Source organism: Theropithecus gelada, chromosome 3, assembly GCF_003255815.1.
Source record: "Theropithecus gelada isolate Dixy chromosome 3, Tgel_1.0, whole genome shotgun sequence".
In the NCBI taxonomy this organism is placed as follows: Eukaryota; Metazoa; Chordata; class Mammalia; order Primates; family Cercopithecidae; genus Theropithecus; species Theropithecus gelada.
The window spans coordinates 86256071-86272845 of record NC_037670.1 but is presented as its reverse complement, the minus strand read 5'-3'; the positions used below and the strand labels follow the sequence as shown (position 1 = coordinate 86272845).

Below are 16775 nucleotides of genomic sequence, written 5' to 3'. Positions count from 1 at the left end.
TGGTTCTAGATGGATGTATGGGTAGAATTTTCTAGGTATAGAAAGGGAAAGATATTCCAGGTAAAGGGAACAGCTTGTGCAAAAGTTGAGGGGAATGGCAGAGCATGGCTTGTTCCAGAAATGGCAAGAAACTCTGTGTCCAGAGATGGGGCTGAATAGATTGGCTATGTCAAATTGTAAAGAGCTTTCCCTGGAATGGATGGGAGTTTGGAATTTACCTGTAGGCCCATGCTTCTCAAGTAGGGGACACCTACCTCCAGGGATACTCAGGGATATGCCAGGAAGGATGTAAATACAGAGGAAACTTTCTTTATTTCTTCCCTTGATGGTAAGCAATTCAAAATGAGTTTTGAGAAGTCCTAGAAAAGAGTTCTTTCCATCTCAGTAGAGTGGATATCATCTCAGTGGACTTACATCTCAGTGAACTGATACCAGCCCTGTGGTCAGTGCAACACTATGCTCAGACGGGCTTAAGCTGAGCCACGTACTGCACCCCTGAGCCCCGGGGTGGGTGCCCAGCCAAAGCCCAAGAGTTAAGAGAGGGGAAAGGGTATTCTAGAGGAAAATCCAGACATGGGAACCAAGAAGGGGAAATGGCTGCCAGGTAGCCTGGCCAGCAGCTGACCCCTACAGGTGACAGCAGGTGGACAGCTATCCCTCGAACTGCCATTTGCAATAGAGAGCAGGCCAGGTATGAGAGAGAAAAAAATCATTTTCTTTCAGTTTTTGGTTCTTGAAATAATGGGAGGTCCAACAGAATAATGAGAGGGCTGTTTCCACAAGATAAAATCAGGTGGGAAGCTGGGGTGGGGCTGGTCCCTTCATCTCCAGCCCTTGAAATATAAACCAGCTCCCATCCTGTTTCCTCTCAGGCTCCTGGCCTGAGTAGCTTCTGGGCAAAGCCAGTGGCTTCATTGTGGTCACTGTAATTGTGCCAAGTCATGAACCTGTAGGCTGAGCCAGGAAGGCCCCAAAGCGAATAAGCCAGGCTGACAACATGAGCACCCCTCACCTCACATCCTGCCCCATAAATGGCTTGAGTGGGAACCAGAAAGCCTGGAGCAGATTCGGCTATGCTGCGTGCTCTTGGGAAAAGACCCACAGCCAAGCCAAGACCAGTCTGAAGACCCTGAGCCCCACAGGAAAGGCATTATTTGTGAGGCCTCCACATGGGGGGTGTGGTAGGGAGAGCAAGACTTTGAAATCAGAGAGCCTAAGGTGGAATCCCAGTTGTACCCTCTGGGATTGTCTGGGGACAAGTGGCTTTAGCTCCGGAACTCAGCTCCCTCGCACGTACGTGGGGATGACAACACCTGCCCTTCAAGGTTGTGAAGATTCATCAAGACCACATGAGTAACGCACCTGGCATCGGGTGTGGCACAAAACAGGTCCTCAGGAAATGCCAATCTGCTTAATAATAAGAAGATAGGCCGGTAGTGGCAGCTCACGCCTGTAATCCCAGCACTTTGGGAGGCCGAGGTGGGCAGACCTCCCAAAGTGCTGGGATTACAGGAGTTCGAGACCAGCCTGGTCAACATGGTAAAACTCTGTCTCTACAAAAAAAAAAAAAAAAAAAGCTAAAAGTTAGCTGGGTATGGTGGCGTGTGCCTGTAATCTCAGCTGCTTGGGAGGCTGAGGCAGGAGAATCACTTGACCCGGGAGGTGGAGGTTGCAGTGAGTTGAGATCATGCCACTACACTCCAGCCTGGGCAACAGAGCCAGGCTCTGTCTAAAGAAAAAAAAAAAAAAGGAAGAAGAAGAAAAAGTAGGAGGAAGAAGGAAGAGGAGGAGGAAGGAGGAAGGAGATGACACTTAGCAGTAGTTACTATGTACACTCAGCGCCTTCCCATTCCTTATCTAATTTAATCCCAATGACTGTCTGATGCAAGTCCCATTGTTATTCTCACCTGATAGCTGCAGACGAGGAAGCTTACAGAGGTGGAGTCATCGCCCACGGTCACACACTTGGTGAGCAGAGAGCTGGGATACGAACCCAGCCAGCTGGGGGCTGAGGAGGCCGAGGGAGAAGCAGCTGGCGATGAAGCCTAGAAAGGAATCAGGTCTGCTTCCTTGCTTGGCCTTCGGTGCCATTGACAGCAGCCTCCCCTCATCAAGCAAAACTTGCTGCAAATTGAGCTGCGAGTTTCTTGCAGGGTGGAGCTGTCCTCAGCTGAGTGGAGCCGGGAGGTGAAGCAGGAGTGTGAACGATGTGAAGCACCCATCACAAATTTCTGGCCGCCATCTAATTTTAGAGGCTTCACGTTTCAGTATGAAATGCTGTTGCTCGTGTCACCAAACTAGGAAACAGAATCGTGCCAGGAGAAACCCCCTCCCCTACCAAGTTTGATGCTGTAAAAATGTCTAACGGGGAAATCTTCTCACTGGTAAATTACTCCACTGCCTTCTTTTCCTCTCATTTTGCATTGGAGCTCTCCTCAATTCCTACTGGAAGATGTTCAAGGCTGGGCCAGGAGAATTCTGGAGACTTTTTCCCGGACTTGACATAGCCCTGGCATTCAGCAGCCCCCTCACTCTCACGTGAGTGAAAATCAGGAAGACAGCAGAAGGTGGCAAACCCACTGTCAAGAACCAGAGTGTCAAGAACCAGATTGTAGTGATAAATTGTTACACTGGCTGAACTAAAAATTGTAATAATAATAACAATTAACATTTATGCAGCATGTACAATGCTCCAGTAAAATATTCTTTTAAGGTCATGATGTACCTTTATCATGATGTTGTCATAGTGTATCTACAATAATAGCAGCACTAGCTAACATTTATTGAATAATTACTGTGGTTACTTTATCTGTATCATCACATTAATCTTTAAAACTTCACAACAACGCTTTGAGCCTGGTGCTTTTATTATTCCCATTGTACAGTTAATAAAACAGGTTTACGTAGTTAGTGGCTGAGCTGGGTTGCAAACTCAGGCATGTCTGAATCCAGAGCTGAATTCTTACCCACTCCAGTGACTACCTGTCAGAAAAGAACAGGGCAATGTTCATTCTCCTTTTATTTTCTTTAGGCACCTGATCATTCTAAAAGCATGTATTCCTCTGTGTGTGTGAGTTACGTACACGTGTGTGTGTTTCCCTTTCTTTTCTAGGAGTTCAGGCTCATGACTGCTTATTTGCATGATGTGTTGGTGTCAAAGGTGGGTCAAATATCTTCTCTACATACCCAGCTTCCTTCCACTCTAGCAGTTTAACTTCTCCAACATTGTTGTGGGGTACCTGGTGACCTCAGTTTCTCCTCTCCGCTTCATCCAGGACTTCACCTGAAGCTTGAGCTACATGTAAAGCTTCATCTACCTTGAACAGGGCAATGGAGAGAGGTACGTTTCTGGGACCAGAGGGGCATTGTCTTATCCTCAGCAAAGGGAGTGCAGAGGAGGGATGGAAAGGACAGGAGAGGACTGACTTCAGAAGGGGTCAACTGGGATTGTTCCAGGCAAACTAGATGCATGTCACTCTGCTTTGCTCCCTTCTTGCAAACGGATGTGAGAATACATCTTCGCCATCCCTTGACCTGTGAGGCTGGCCCCATTACTGAAGTACGGAACTGAGAGGTGCACTGAGTAGAAGCAGTAACAGGCAACAGGTGCTTAACTGTTGGCTAGCTTTTTCTTGGCTGTTTCCTCTCACTCTTTGAAGGTGCAATGCCTCATCTTGGTACTGGATCACTTCTGTAACTACCAAGTTTTGCAGATTTGCCTCCTGGAATCTGTGCTGCTTCTGTGAGACTTCTCCTTCAATGAAATGAGGGATAATTAAGTAGCCTGCTGCATCTTACCTTGGCCTGCCTTCCTGTGAGATGTCTACGTGTGCCTGTGCACACACACGCCCACACACACACAGGCATGCACACACATATGCATCTACACACCCATGCATGCACACACACATACATATAGGTGTAAAGTTTAGTTACATTGGGATTATTTACTTGTTTTCAGAATGCTAATTGTAAATATGTGTTTATATCACTGGGTCACTAGGACTTTCCCATTTCTGCCTAAGTACCTGAAGTTTCTATTTCTGTGTTTTTCAAAATTATTTTTAAATTAGAAAAATAATACTCAAACACAATATCATTTAAAAAGACTCAAACAATACAGAAGGGACGTATGGGAAAATGTGAAAAAAATCCCCTTTATACAACCGATACTCCAAAATGCTCTCATTCCCATCTACCAACCCTCTAACAATAGAATAACTTCATATTTATGCTAATGGTCCTTTTCCTATATAATGTAAGCTTAGTGTGCAAAAAATATCTACAAATCTTTTTGAAAGCACCACTTTTCATACAAGTTTTATATTCTATGAAGAGAAAATCTGGTAAATGTTACTTCTCTATAGTACTGCCAAGTTGCTTCTCTGAGCCCTTAGACAGCTTTTACCCCGTTTCCCCCCTTTGCCTTATTGGTTGAAGGTGGTTTTTGAATTGCTAATGGGTCAGGTGTGCCATGAAGGAAATAGCCTGGGCTTTGGAGTCTAACTTGGTTGGAATCCCAGTGAGATCCCTGTTTAGTCTCATGGACTGGGTAAACTGTATTCATTCCTTCTCAGGAATCAAAGGCCAGGACTCTGCAGCCACACTGCTGCCCGGGTTCAAATGCTACTTTCCCCTTGACTCAGTGGAAAGCTTTCAAAAACCACTTGACCTCTCAGTGCCTTAGTTCCCTCACCTGTGAAACAGGGAGAACAATAGTATCTCCCTCTTAGGGTTGTTATGAAAGCTTAAACTTACTTCAATGCCTGGCACACACACAGTGAGGGTTAAATAAGCCTAGGTTGCTTTTTATTACCCTCCTACGTGTACGGAATTCACAGTGATGTAAGTCTACCTGCAGGTGATAAAGATCCTGCCCCAGGTAACACAGACGGATGCAATCAAACCATTATTAAGCTAAGCTCCTTGCAGAAATTTTCACCAGCAGGGCCCACACGAACACAGAAAGAGTTCTGCTCAGACTCAAAACAGAGAAGTGACCCCCAGCCCCACCTTTGTCTCATCTTCCACCCCATCCATGCATTCTTTAGATTTCAGCTGTTCTCTTCCCTCCCAGCTCTTCTATTCTCTTTGTCCTCACCAGGCCACGACCACATATTTCACACCCCTCCTACCAAACCACAGAACTACTCCCACCTCTGTCCGTCTCCCCTCCTATCCACAGGGTCAATGCCTGGCCATCTGTTTGGGTCCTAAACTGACACTTGGAGCATGTAACATCCACTAAGGAAGCTTTGTCTTAATTGCCGCCCTTGTTGATCACAATGACATTCAAAATCCTTCATCAAGGTTATCTTCAAACCCTCCCTTCAAACTAACCTCTCCCTGTGCTCTAAACATGTCTCCCAGAATCCCTTCTCTGAGCCAACCAATTCAAGTTTCCCATGGGATGTAACTGAGACGCTAGAGGGAGTTGGATGAGAACATCTTTAAAGCCTTTTTGGCCCTGTAGATCATTTGTAGACATTCTACAAACCTACAAATAGTCACCACACTTACTATGTGCTAAACATTATGTTAATTGCCTTTGTTTTATGCACATTAGCTCCTTTAATTCTCATAATAGTTTGATGAAGGAAGGTGGTATTTACTATCCTGTTTTACAGACAGAAAAGCTGAGTCTTGGGGAAGATAAATTGTGGATCCAAGGTGACCCAGCCAAGATGAGCAGGACTGAAACAGACCCACATGACGCTGCAGTCCCGCTCTGGGTGCCAGAAGAGTGCTGCTTCCCCCAGCTTCTGCTGGCCTGTGTTAAACGTTTCCAAGTTGATCCTCCGGCCTACCCTCACCCCTATGTTTTCTTTCTAATACACAAACAGATGAAAAATAAAGCATGAGTGCTTCTGCCCTAGGATGGCATACCAGAATCACCAGACGACAGACACTGGGGTCACGTCAGACCTGGGAATCAGAATCTCTACAGATAGGTATTTCGAAAGGTGCTCCTTAGATTGGCACCTCTGGTTAGAACCCTGCCCAGGGATGGGGCAAGTTGAGCCAATGGCTCATATCTGGCCGGTGTTCATTGCTTTGTTGAATCACACTTAATCCTTTGGTTTTGGTAGAATCCTGCAAGTAGACTGACAGCTGCATGTTTGCAGGAAGGTTAAATATTTTGACAGTGCAGAAGAGTGCTGCATCTGGAGGGTTCTGGGTCCAGCTATAATCAGACTTGCCTGTGCTAAACAAATGGATCGACAGCTTCCGGCATCCTCACCTTACTTCTTCTTGGTGACCAATATCCTGAGCTTAATTACCTGACAGCCAGGAGGTAGGGGGCAAAGGAAACCTTTTAATTTATAGTAAGAAGTGATCAGTTCCTTTTTTGGATCTTAGTTAGAATCCAGGTGTACTTGAAACAATAAAACCTTGTATAGTTTTCTCCTATAAGAAACTTCTTAGATATTTACCAAAATCCTAGAAAAATATATATTGGTCAATATACCACAATTCCCACAAGAGGTAAATATTCACAAAATTTACTTTGGGCAGTGGTGCTACAAGAATACTAAAAGGCGTTGACTTTATCATCAAGTGAATTATTTTTTAAGTTTAAAAAATTTAAATCACAATATGTTTGACAAGCTCCAGCAGTAGGAAAACACCTTTGCTTTAAACAAAACTACCTTTTATCAGCAAGAATAGTTACTAGAGCGGGAAATAAGGTTCTTTTCAGTTTTAATAATAGTATCTGAAATGAAATAATGTTACAACTCTCCCCTCTAACCCTGTAGCTAGACAACTTAGAATATTTATTTATTTCTCCTTCAGAGAAAATAAGAGTGGATGTTACCTTTAAGCAACATACACATTTAATTAATGAACGCAAGGAAAATGATTCTGGCTGTAGTTAAATCGGGCACAAGCATGTAGGATTTAAGAGATCTGACCTTAAAAATGAAGAAAATATTATTGTAATTACTCCATTTGCTAAAAACAAATGATGTGGCATTTGAATTTAAGACTTCTATCAAAAGCAGTTGAGTGTCTCTAATCAGTTCGCACCTTTACATTTTAATGGAGTTGAGGTTGAGCCGTTGCATTTACAATGATCTAGGCTGACTTCATGCCTTCGAAATGACTTAAAAAGATTAGCATTCATGGATTATTTATTAGCTCCTTGTGAATGTATTTCCAAGAATGGAAACAACATATTGCATCAAAGTCTAGTTTCCAAGTTTAGCTCTTTTAATTAACAACATGACTGTACGATGCTGCAAAAGGCGTCTCTGAAGTCACAGGACATTTTGTCATGCTTTTCCCTTCAAGTGCATCTTTAGTAGCAGTCTTTGTTCCTTACAAGCTCAGGGAGAATGTTGATTCCAGCCTTGGTGGCTGCCTGAGATGCTCTGTAAACACTGCGGCTAGCAGAAAGCAGGCTGCTCAGGGGGGCGAGGCAGCTGATCCCAGCCTGCTGCAGCTATCACTGATAGGGAATGCCTGTCTGGGGCTCGGCAGAGTACTCAGTGACACGATGGCACTGGCAGTTTAACCTAAACACACTTTCTGCCTAGATAACAAAAATGTCACGTGTGAGTCCCTGACAGCAACCCCAAAGGAGCTCCAGGTTTGAGGCAGCGCCGGCAGGACATGGTCTATCTGCCATCTGAAGCCCTTCATTGCCCGCCTGGCTGTGAATCTCACCTCCTCTGTAGTGGAAAACAGGTCGAACAGACCTGGCAGGCAGGCAAGGGACAGCAAACCTTGCAGGGAGGGCCTAGTGCTGAAGCTAAGCCAGCCCTTTGAGTTCAAGCTCAAAGGCATGCGATGCCAGCTTTGCAGGGAAGCTAAGATTCTTCCGAGAAAAAGCAGAATGAGAGAGAGATACACAGCTGCAGTGGAGGACTTGGAAGAGAACAACGCTAGGGCCTGGATCCTGCAAGACTCTCCTCTGGAAAAGCAGGAGAGATAAAAGAAAGGAAGGAAGCAGGGTCACTACAAGTGTGGGATTTGTCTTATTAAAATCTGATACTGTGTGGCAGTTTGCTTCACTCTTGGTATAAAATGTCTGAGCTCCATGTTGAAGTAAATGTAAGCAATATAAATCTACCTTTCCCGCAGTGAAAATAGATCCATATTATTTAAAATATGAACTGGGATAGATGACAGTTACAAACATTATACTCGTTCTTATTATAATTCTTACTAAGCTCAAGGAATAAAAGCTGGGATGATGAAAAAGAAGTTCTGATCATAAGGATTGATGTTTTGGATAAAATACAAACCAACTCAGAAATGATGAAAAAAATGTGCCCTGCCTGACTTACTTTGTGGCTTTGCTGATGGAGAGTGCAGCAATCATGCCATTTATTCATTCACTCACTGACTGAGTCATTCATTCAGCAGCTATCCAACAAGAGCTCGCTGTTGGGGCAAAGACACCGTGCTGGGGACACATAAATGCATCACATGTGGAGTCTGTCCTCAATGAGTTTATAATCTAATAAGAAAGAGAAGGCAAGTCCACACGTAACTATAGTACAAGGCAGGATGTAATAACTGCAAAAAGGAACGTGAAAGAAAATGCCGTGCGGGATTGCACCTCACTAGGGGTGGGTTTTGTTTAAGCTATCTTCCAGTGGATGGGCAGAATTTGGACAGTGGAGGTGGTGGGAGAGGTGGTAAAGAAAATCCCAAGAATGCTTTCGTGTGGAAGGTCCAGCAATCCCTGCCTGGTTTGTTGTCTGTGTCCATGAAGGTAAAGCAGGAGAGGAGCACTTGAGTGCCTCTCTGCGAGAGCAACTGACCTGGCACCCCTGGTTTTTCTAACTGCCTCTTTCTGCGTTCTCTGGCAAGACACCTATGGGCTTTAGGCTATTATTTTTTATTTTTTATTTTTAATTTTTGAGACAGAGTCTTGTTCTGTCACTCAGGCTGGAGTGCAGTGGCATGATCTCGGCTCACTGCAACTTCTGCCTCCCAGATTCAAGCAATTCTCCTGCCTCAGCCTACCTAGTAGCTGGGATTAAGGCATGCACCACCAGGCCCAGCTAATTTTTTTGTATTTTTAGTAGAGATGAAATTTCAGCACGTTGGCCAGTCTTGAACTCTTGGCCTCAAGTGATCCGCCTGACTCAGCCTCCCAAAATGCTGGGATTACAGGCATGAGCCACCACACCCAGCTACTTTAGGCTATTTTTAAAAATGTTGTTACTATGACAAGCCAACTTCTAAACAGAATTTTAATATATATAATTAGAGCAAAAAAAGTACAAATATAAGTACATGAAGAAAAAATTAAGAAAACATCACCCATAATTCTACCATTCACTGAACATTGTGTGAGATAATCTATTAGACTTTGCTATTTATCATTCTATATTTTTTAAAATTAAAATTATAACTTACATATGAGGTTTTATAAAATGCTTTTACCATTTATATTCCAAATATTTTTCTATACTGATGGGTATATATTCTGATACGTGCTTCTTAGTCAGGCTTCTGCTGGCATCTGGAAGATCCTCTGTACGAGGTGGCCCCTGTGTTGAGGGTCTGTGGACTGCACTGCCCTTTCAGCTGCGCTCCTCTGTGTGTAGAGCTGAAGTAGGCCCATGGTGTGGGGAGAAGGCCCTGTAGAAGCCACAGGTGAGATACCATGAGCTGGGAGTGGGGTCACTTGGGTGGACAGTGACCTGACCTGAGGATACGGGGTCTCTGAGTCCTGGGAAAAGCACAGACCAGCATTATCAGGCACAGAGTGCTTCCTTTGTTTTTAGATTGACAGAGAGGATGGTAATCTTACTCACTGGGCAAAGTAGGGGAGGTGGTGACATTACTCTGTTTGTCAGGGAGACCAGTAGCCAAGGGAGGCCACAGACACACTCAGGGGAGATGAGCATAGCCACTCCCTAGAATGAGGGTTTTCAATGTTTGTTTGAATGTTTTAATTGTGATAAAATAAACATAACATAAAATGTACTATCTTAACCATTTTTGAGTATACAGTTCAGTAGCGTTGTATATTAACATTCTTGTGCAACCAATCTCCAAAATATATCATTTTGCAAAACTAAAACTCTGAATAGTACCCATTAAACAACTCCCTATTCCCATTCCCCTAGCTCCTGGCAACCACCGCTCTGCTTTCTGTTTTTAATAAGTTCGATTACTCTAGATACCTCACATAAGTGGAATCATATGGTATTTGTCTTTAGTGTCTAGCTTATTTCACTTAGCATAATGTCCTCAAGGTTCATTCATGTTGAAGCATGTCTCAGAATTTCTTTCCTTTTTAAGGCTGAATATATTCCATTGAATGGCATATTAGTCCATTCTCATGCTGCTAATAAAGACATACCCAAGACTGGGTATTTTATAAAGGAAAGAGGTTAAATGGACTCACAGTTCCAGAGGCCTCACAATCGTGGCAGAAGGCAAACGAGAAGCAAAGTCACGTCTTACACGGCAGCAGGCAATAGAGCGTGTGCAGGGGATCTCCCCTTTATAAAACCATCAGATCTTGTGAGACTTATTTACTATCATGAGACCAGCACAGGAAAGACCTGCTCCCATGATTCAATTACCTCCCACCAGGTCCCTTCCATGACACACGAGAATTGTGGGAGTTACAATTTAAGATGAGATTTGAGTGCGGACACAGCCAAACCATATTAAATGGAGATACCACATTTTGTTTATTCATTCATCCATCAATGGATTTGGGTTGGGTTTCCACATTTTGGCTACAGTGAAGAGTGCTGGTATGAACACGTGTGTACAAATATCTCTTTGAGACCCTGCTTTCAATTCTTTTGGATGCATACTCAGAAATGAAATTGCCGAATCATATGGTAATAGAATCATAGAATCTATAGAATCATTTGGCAAACAAATTTATAATAATTTTAATTTTTAATTTTTGAGCAACCACCCTACTGTTTTCCACAGTAGCTACACCATTTTACATTCCCACCAACAGTGCTCAAGGGCTCCAATTTCCCCACATCTTTGCTGACACTAGTAATTTTCTGGTTTTTGGGTCATAGTCATCCTAGTGGGTGTGAGGTAATATCTCGCTGTGGTTTTGATATGAATTTTCCTAACCTAGAATCAGTCCTGTAGAGGAAGTGGAGGTATGTCTGCAAGGGAGAGCCAGGCCCAGAGGCCAAGTTATAGCTTTGGGGTTGACTCCTAACCTGACACAACCCCATCAACGTCTCACTTTTCTCAACCATTCAATTGACGATGCTAACACCATCCTACCTCTGTTTTCTGTATCACTACTAAGCAGCATTGTACTAATTTCCAAGGAAAATAAAGCTAATTACTTTGTTCCCAAGAGCCAGAGCCATATGTAAACATGAGGTACTCTGGGCAACTTCTCAAGGATCTACCTAAACACCCACAGAACAAGGCAGGACCCTGAAGTCACATCCCAGCTAACATTATCAGCAGCTCACTCTAAATCTTTCAGTGACATCTATCTTAAAATATAATCCACTCTGAACCCAGTACTTATCAGTTTATCTATACCATGAGCCCAACCATATGTCTCCGCTTTTTCCCTCTTCAATGGCTTCAAACAAACTCAGAATTTTGAGTTTCAACTGTTTCGTTCTTGTAGCTACTAAGACAATAACAGATTAAATAGGATGAACCAAGCAGCCATACTTCTTGTAAAGTTATCCCCAGAGATAAATGTACAATGTTGTTTCAGAGGCTGTGGTGGTGTCTGCAGTGTAACTAAGGTTGACAGACTGCCTGCATGTGGGTGGCTGTCTCCTTTCCAGCTGTGACCAGCTGAATTATATCACCTGTCCCATTTGATGTATTAGGATATGCCCAAGCTCAAGATGCATGTTGCTGCAATAGGGAAATTAATGTCCACCACTGGAGGCAATTAATAATGATTAGGAGCAAAACAGCAGGGTTAAATCTGTGCATTTAACAGAGTGTTCATACACTTTTATACTATATTTCAGTCTAGTTGCTCAAAGGAAAACAGAAAATCCTTTTGGGGGACTAGAACAATCCTATCTTAATTAACGTGTAAACTTAGGTGAAATGTCAAAATCGCTTCAATGAGACATGCTTATTCATTATTTATTTAATCCTCTCTTCCCGGGGTTAGAGAAAAACATTGCACAAAAGTAGCATAGCGTGGAGAGAAATGTTAAGACTGAGTCGAGAAGCTTGTAGAACTCTTGCACTTATTGAATTGCTGCATTCAATCCATGGATTGAGGTGAGTGGGAAATTCTTACCTCTTTTATTTTACAATTCTGCAGTTACTATATTTTTAAAAAGCAGGAAATTGGCAAACCATAGATTTGCAATGCTCAGTTTAGTGCAACTCCATAAAATCTGCCTGTAAAATGCTTAGTGGTAGGTAACTAACTTACGTTTGGCGACTAAAATCTGGATATAAATTTGAATAGTAGAAACCTAAGCTGAACAAGGGATTTTGCTTCAAAGGTTCAGAAAATATTGAAAACCGATGGGTTACAAATCTGTCAGTTTAATGTACATAAACATACACGCACCTCTGACTAGGCATTTATGTCACCACGTGTTAGTACAGAGCATATACAATACAAATATTCATTGATCAGTTATGTTATTAGGAAATTTCATTGAAAAAATTCAAACATAATTGGCTGCCAGCTGGACTTTATAGCTCGGAGAAGATTATATACTTAACCTAAGAGATAATGTAATTCTCATTAATTAAAAACTATGAGATAAAGGTCTTGGAAAACTTCAAACTGTATTTTATTATGATGGAATTGAAAAATAATTCCTTCTATGTGAATCTGCAGTGGCTACTGTAACTTTGAAGTTCTGTTGGCAACCTGGGCTCATGAGTCCAAGGCCACCTAAGGGCATGGCTTCCCCTTGCATTTCCCCTCCATTGTGCTTTCAAGAGTGTCTCAGTCTGCATGACCCTCTAAGAGACTCAATTAAAAGTGAAAAATAGTCAATTATCAGTTATTTGGCTTACTTAACCCAGATCTCCAGATATGCATTTGAACATAACTAAAATACTCGATTTTTTAATAGCACATATCAAATACTTGACATCATTTTTCATGTGGATATTTAGCATCTTGTGCTCAAATAGCCATGCACTAGTTTAGTTCCAATTATTCATGTATTTATTCATTCATTTGTTCATTAAATAATCTTTATGCCCTCATCACCATTACTTTTCCATTTGCTTTGAAAATCTCACCATGGCTGAGCATGGCTAAGTTTCAGACTGGGTAAGCCTTCTGTTTATCCATCAGTGGATCACATCACTTGGACTACATTGTTTTTATTATTTTTAGGAATCTGTTCATTCGGCAGATATTTTTTGAGTACTCACCACGTGTAAAGCACTCTGCTGTATGGATCACAAAGATAAAAAAAAATAAAAGCACAAAAACTCTATTCTCAAGCTTAACAACACTGACCAAATGCCAACGTTGTGTTAGTCATTCTCCTCATTCTCACAACAAACCTGTAAGGTAGGCACTATTCCCATCTCCACTTGAGGAAATGGTATCTCAAGAAGACTGCTTTTTCCAGATGACTTTCATCTGTCCAAGTCACACAGTGGTGATGGCAGAGTCAGGATTCCAAACTCGGTCTTCTGTTTTCCGGCTCCTAGGTCTTGCCACCACACAGCACTTGTCTCTTTAGGAGCTGGCCAGCCTAACGGTACATCTAGTGATTATGTTTACATAGCCCCTCTCCTGGCCAAAGACCTGTCTCTCAGTCAAACATTCCTGGAATATCACTGGCAAAACTGCAGATTCATTGCATCTGTTCCAATTGTTAGACAATGCCGGTGCTTAAGGTGTAACTTTCCCACCCATGCCCCAACCTCCATCTGCAAGTAAAGACAATGCTGATCTTCCCCATGCACTTGTTTCTCAGCTTTCTGTTGGATTCCTGGCTTTCCAGTCATACGCTCTTTGGTGTTGACAATATGTTGGGCAGTTTCTTTTCAGTTTGATGAACCTGAGCTGCAGACTCAACTTGCTGTTTTGCCCCCTCCTCTAGTATAGCTCCCCTGTGGGCATGGATGATCATCACCCACCCCCCTAGCCCTGGAGAGGCCACCTGGTGTACCAGCCCCAGGTCCTCCTGCCCTTCCTTACCTCACCGAGGAGGAAAAGACATGGGTAATCTGAAAAGATGATGCCCTAGTTCTTAAACAGAGTGCATTATAATCTTCTGGGGGTTTGATTTAAAAAAAATAGATACCTGAACCCTTCTTTAAACCTCCTGGATCTATAAAAGTGTATTTCAATCTGTTCCCCAGCTGAAGAGAAAGCACACTAAAACCCAAGAACCACTAGTACAATAAGAGGGTGCTACTGGCAAGCACACACCTTCCTATACTGGCATAAGAAACTTCATCAGTTTGAACCTTTTTTTAACCTCAAGAGAAAGACAAAAGGAAATAGCTAATTTGCTAATTATTTCAGAAGATTGTTAATCTTGCAAGGTGTCACCACACAGACTTCAAACATGAACAAAGTCATAGGGATTGCACCATTGGCTTTTAGCATTTAGTAAAAGAAAATTGAATTTTTCTACTTATAAAAGAAAAAAATCTGTATTCATTAGGGAAGTGTTGGAGAACAGCCCTAAAGTTTTGAGGAACTGTCTGAGAAACTGAGGATGAAAGATTTCAGACTCAGTGCTTCTCCATTAGCTAGCACTGAGTCCAATTCAGCTCAAATATTAGTGGGACATATATTGGACGTGTATAGCTAATTTTAAAAGACAAAATGTCAGTGATAAGATGTACCTGAAAAAGAATTTAATAGGAAGCCAAGGAAATACATTTTAAAACTCTTTATGTAATGGATCACGTTTATTGATTTGCATATGTTGAACTAGCCTTGCATCCTAGGGATGAAGCCAACTTGATTGTGGTGGATGAGTTTTTTGATGTGCTGCTGGATTCGGTTTGCCAGTATTTTTTGAGGATGTTCACATCGATGTTCTTCAGTGATATTGGCCTGAAGTTTTCTTTTTCTGTGTGTATCTCTTCCCAGTTTTGGTATCAGGATGATGCTGGCTTCATAAAATGAGTTAGGGAGGAAATTTTTGCAATCTACTCATCTGAAAAAGGTCTAATATCCAGAATATACAAGGAAGTTAAACAAATTTACAAGAAAAAAAAATCAGAAAGTGGGCAAAGGATATGAACAGACACTTCTCAGAAGAAGACATTTATGCAGCCAAAAAACATATGAAGAAAAGCTCAACATCACTGATCATTAGAGAAACGCAAATCAAAACCACAGTGAGATACCATTTCATGTCAGTCAGAATGGCAATTATTAAAAAGTCAAGAAACAATAGATGCTGGTGAGGCTTTGGAGAAATAGAAATGCTTTGGTAGGAATGTAAATTAGTTCCTGTTGGTAGGAATGTAAATTAGTTCAAGCATTGTGGAAGAGAGTGTGGCGATTCCTCAAGGATCTAGAACCAGAAATATCATTTAGCCCAGCAATCCCATTGCTGGGTATATACCCAAAAGAATATAAATCTTTCTGCTATAAAGGCCCATGGACATGTGTGTTTATTGCAACACTATTTACAATAGCAAAGTCATGGAACCAACCCAAATGCCCATCAATGATAGACTGGATAAAGAAAATGTGGTACATACATGCCATGGAACACTACACAGCCATAAAAAGGAATGAGATCATGTCCTTTGCAGGGACATGGATGAAGCTGGAAGCCATCATCCTCAGCAAACTAACACAGGAACAGAAAACCAAACACTGTATTTTCTCACTCATAAGTGGGAGTTGAGCAATGAGAACACATGAACACAGGGAATGGAACATCACACACCAGGGTCTGCTGGGGGGTTGGGGAGTGAGGGGAGGAAACCTAGAGGATGGGTCAATAAGTGCAGCAAACCACCATGGCACATGTATACCTATGTAACAAACCTGCACGTTCTGCACAAGTATCCTGGAACTTAAAGTTAAATAAATAAATAAATACATACATAAATACATGAAGACTACTTATGACATTAAAAAACCTATTGGAAATGAAATATATTTTGCTTTGTGACTTGCAACCCAGTGTGACTTAATTATTCTGTATTTTCTTCTAAATAATTTCTGATAAAGAAATCTTTTTGCCAAAAACAAAAAAAAAAACAAAAAACCCAAACCACTTACTGGGCCTTTTGCTTGACTATTTTCTGCTTTAGTTAAGTATGTGGGCTTTCAAACACTGAAAAATTAAACTTGTGTTTGGACTGGATTTGAGGAAGACAAGAAGGATTCATTGTTGAGGTCCCTGACCTCATAGGCATTATGACCCTGATGCCAACCTGGGGATGATGTGCTCCATGGAGGATTTTGGGCCCAGGACTTTCTCTCTAGGTGACTGGCTTAAGAGTGTGGAAAGCTGGTGATCCTGAGCAAGATGGCCGAATAGGAACAGCTCCAGCCTCCAGCTCCCAAGCGCAAGTGACACAGAAGATGGGTGATTTCTGCATTTTCGACTGAGGTACTGGGTTCATCTCACTGAGGAGTGCCAGACAATCGGTGCTGGTCAGCTGGTGCAGCCTGATGAGTGAGAGCTGAAGCAGGGCGAGGCATCGCCTCACCTGGGAAGCACAAAGGGGAAGGGAATCTCTTTTCCTAGCCAAGGGAAACTGAGACACACAACACCTGGAAAATTGGGTAACTCCCACCCTAATACTGTGCTTTACCAAGGGTCTTAGCAAATGGCACAGCAGGAGATTATATCCCACACCTGGCCCGGAGGGTCCCACACCCACAG

At 42.4% G+C, this 16775-nt stretch overlaps 1 long non-coding RNA gene across 1 annotated transcript; it reads left to right on the top strand.

The window, feature by feature from the left end:
- The first annotated feature begins 2959 nt into the window (after window positions 1–2959).
- LOC112621418 lies at window positions 2960–8265 on the top strand. Its single transcript, XR_003118725.1, has 2 exons — window positions 2960–3340; window positions 5877–8265. It is a non-coding gene; the product is annotated as an uncharacterized LOC112621418 (long non-coding RNA).
- The last annotated feature ends 8510 nt before the right edge of the window (window positions 8266–16775 follow it).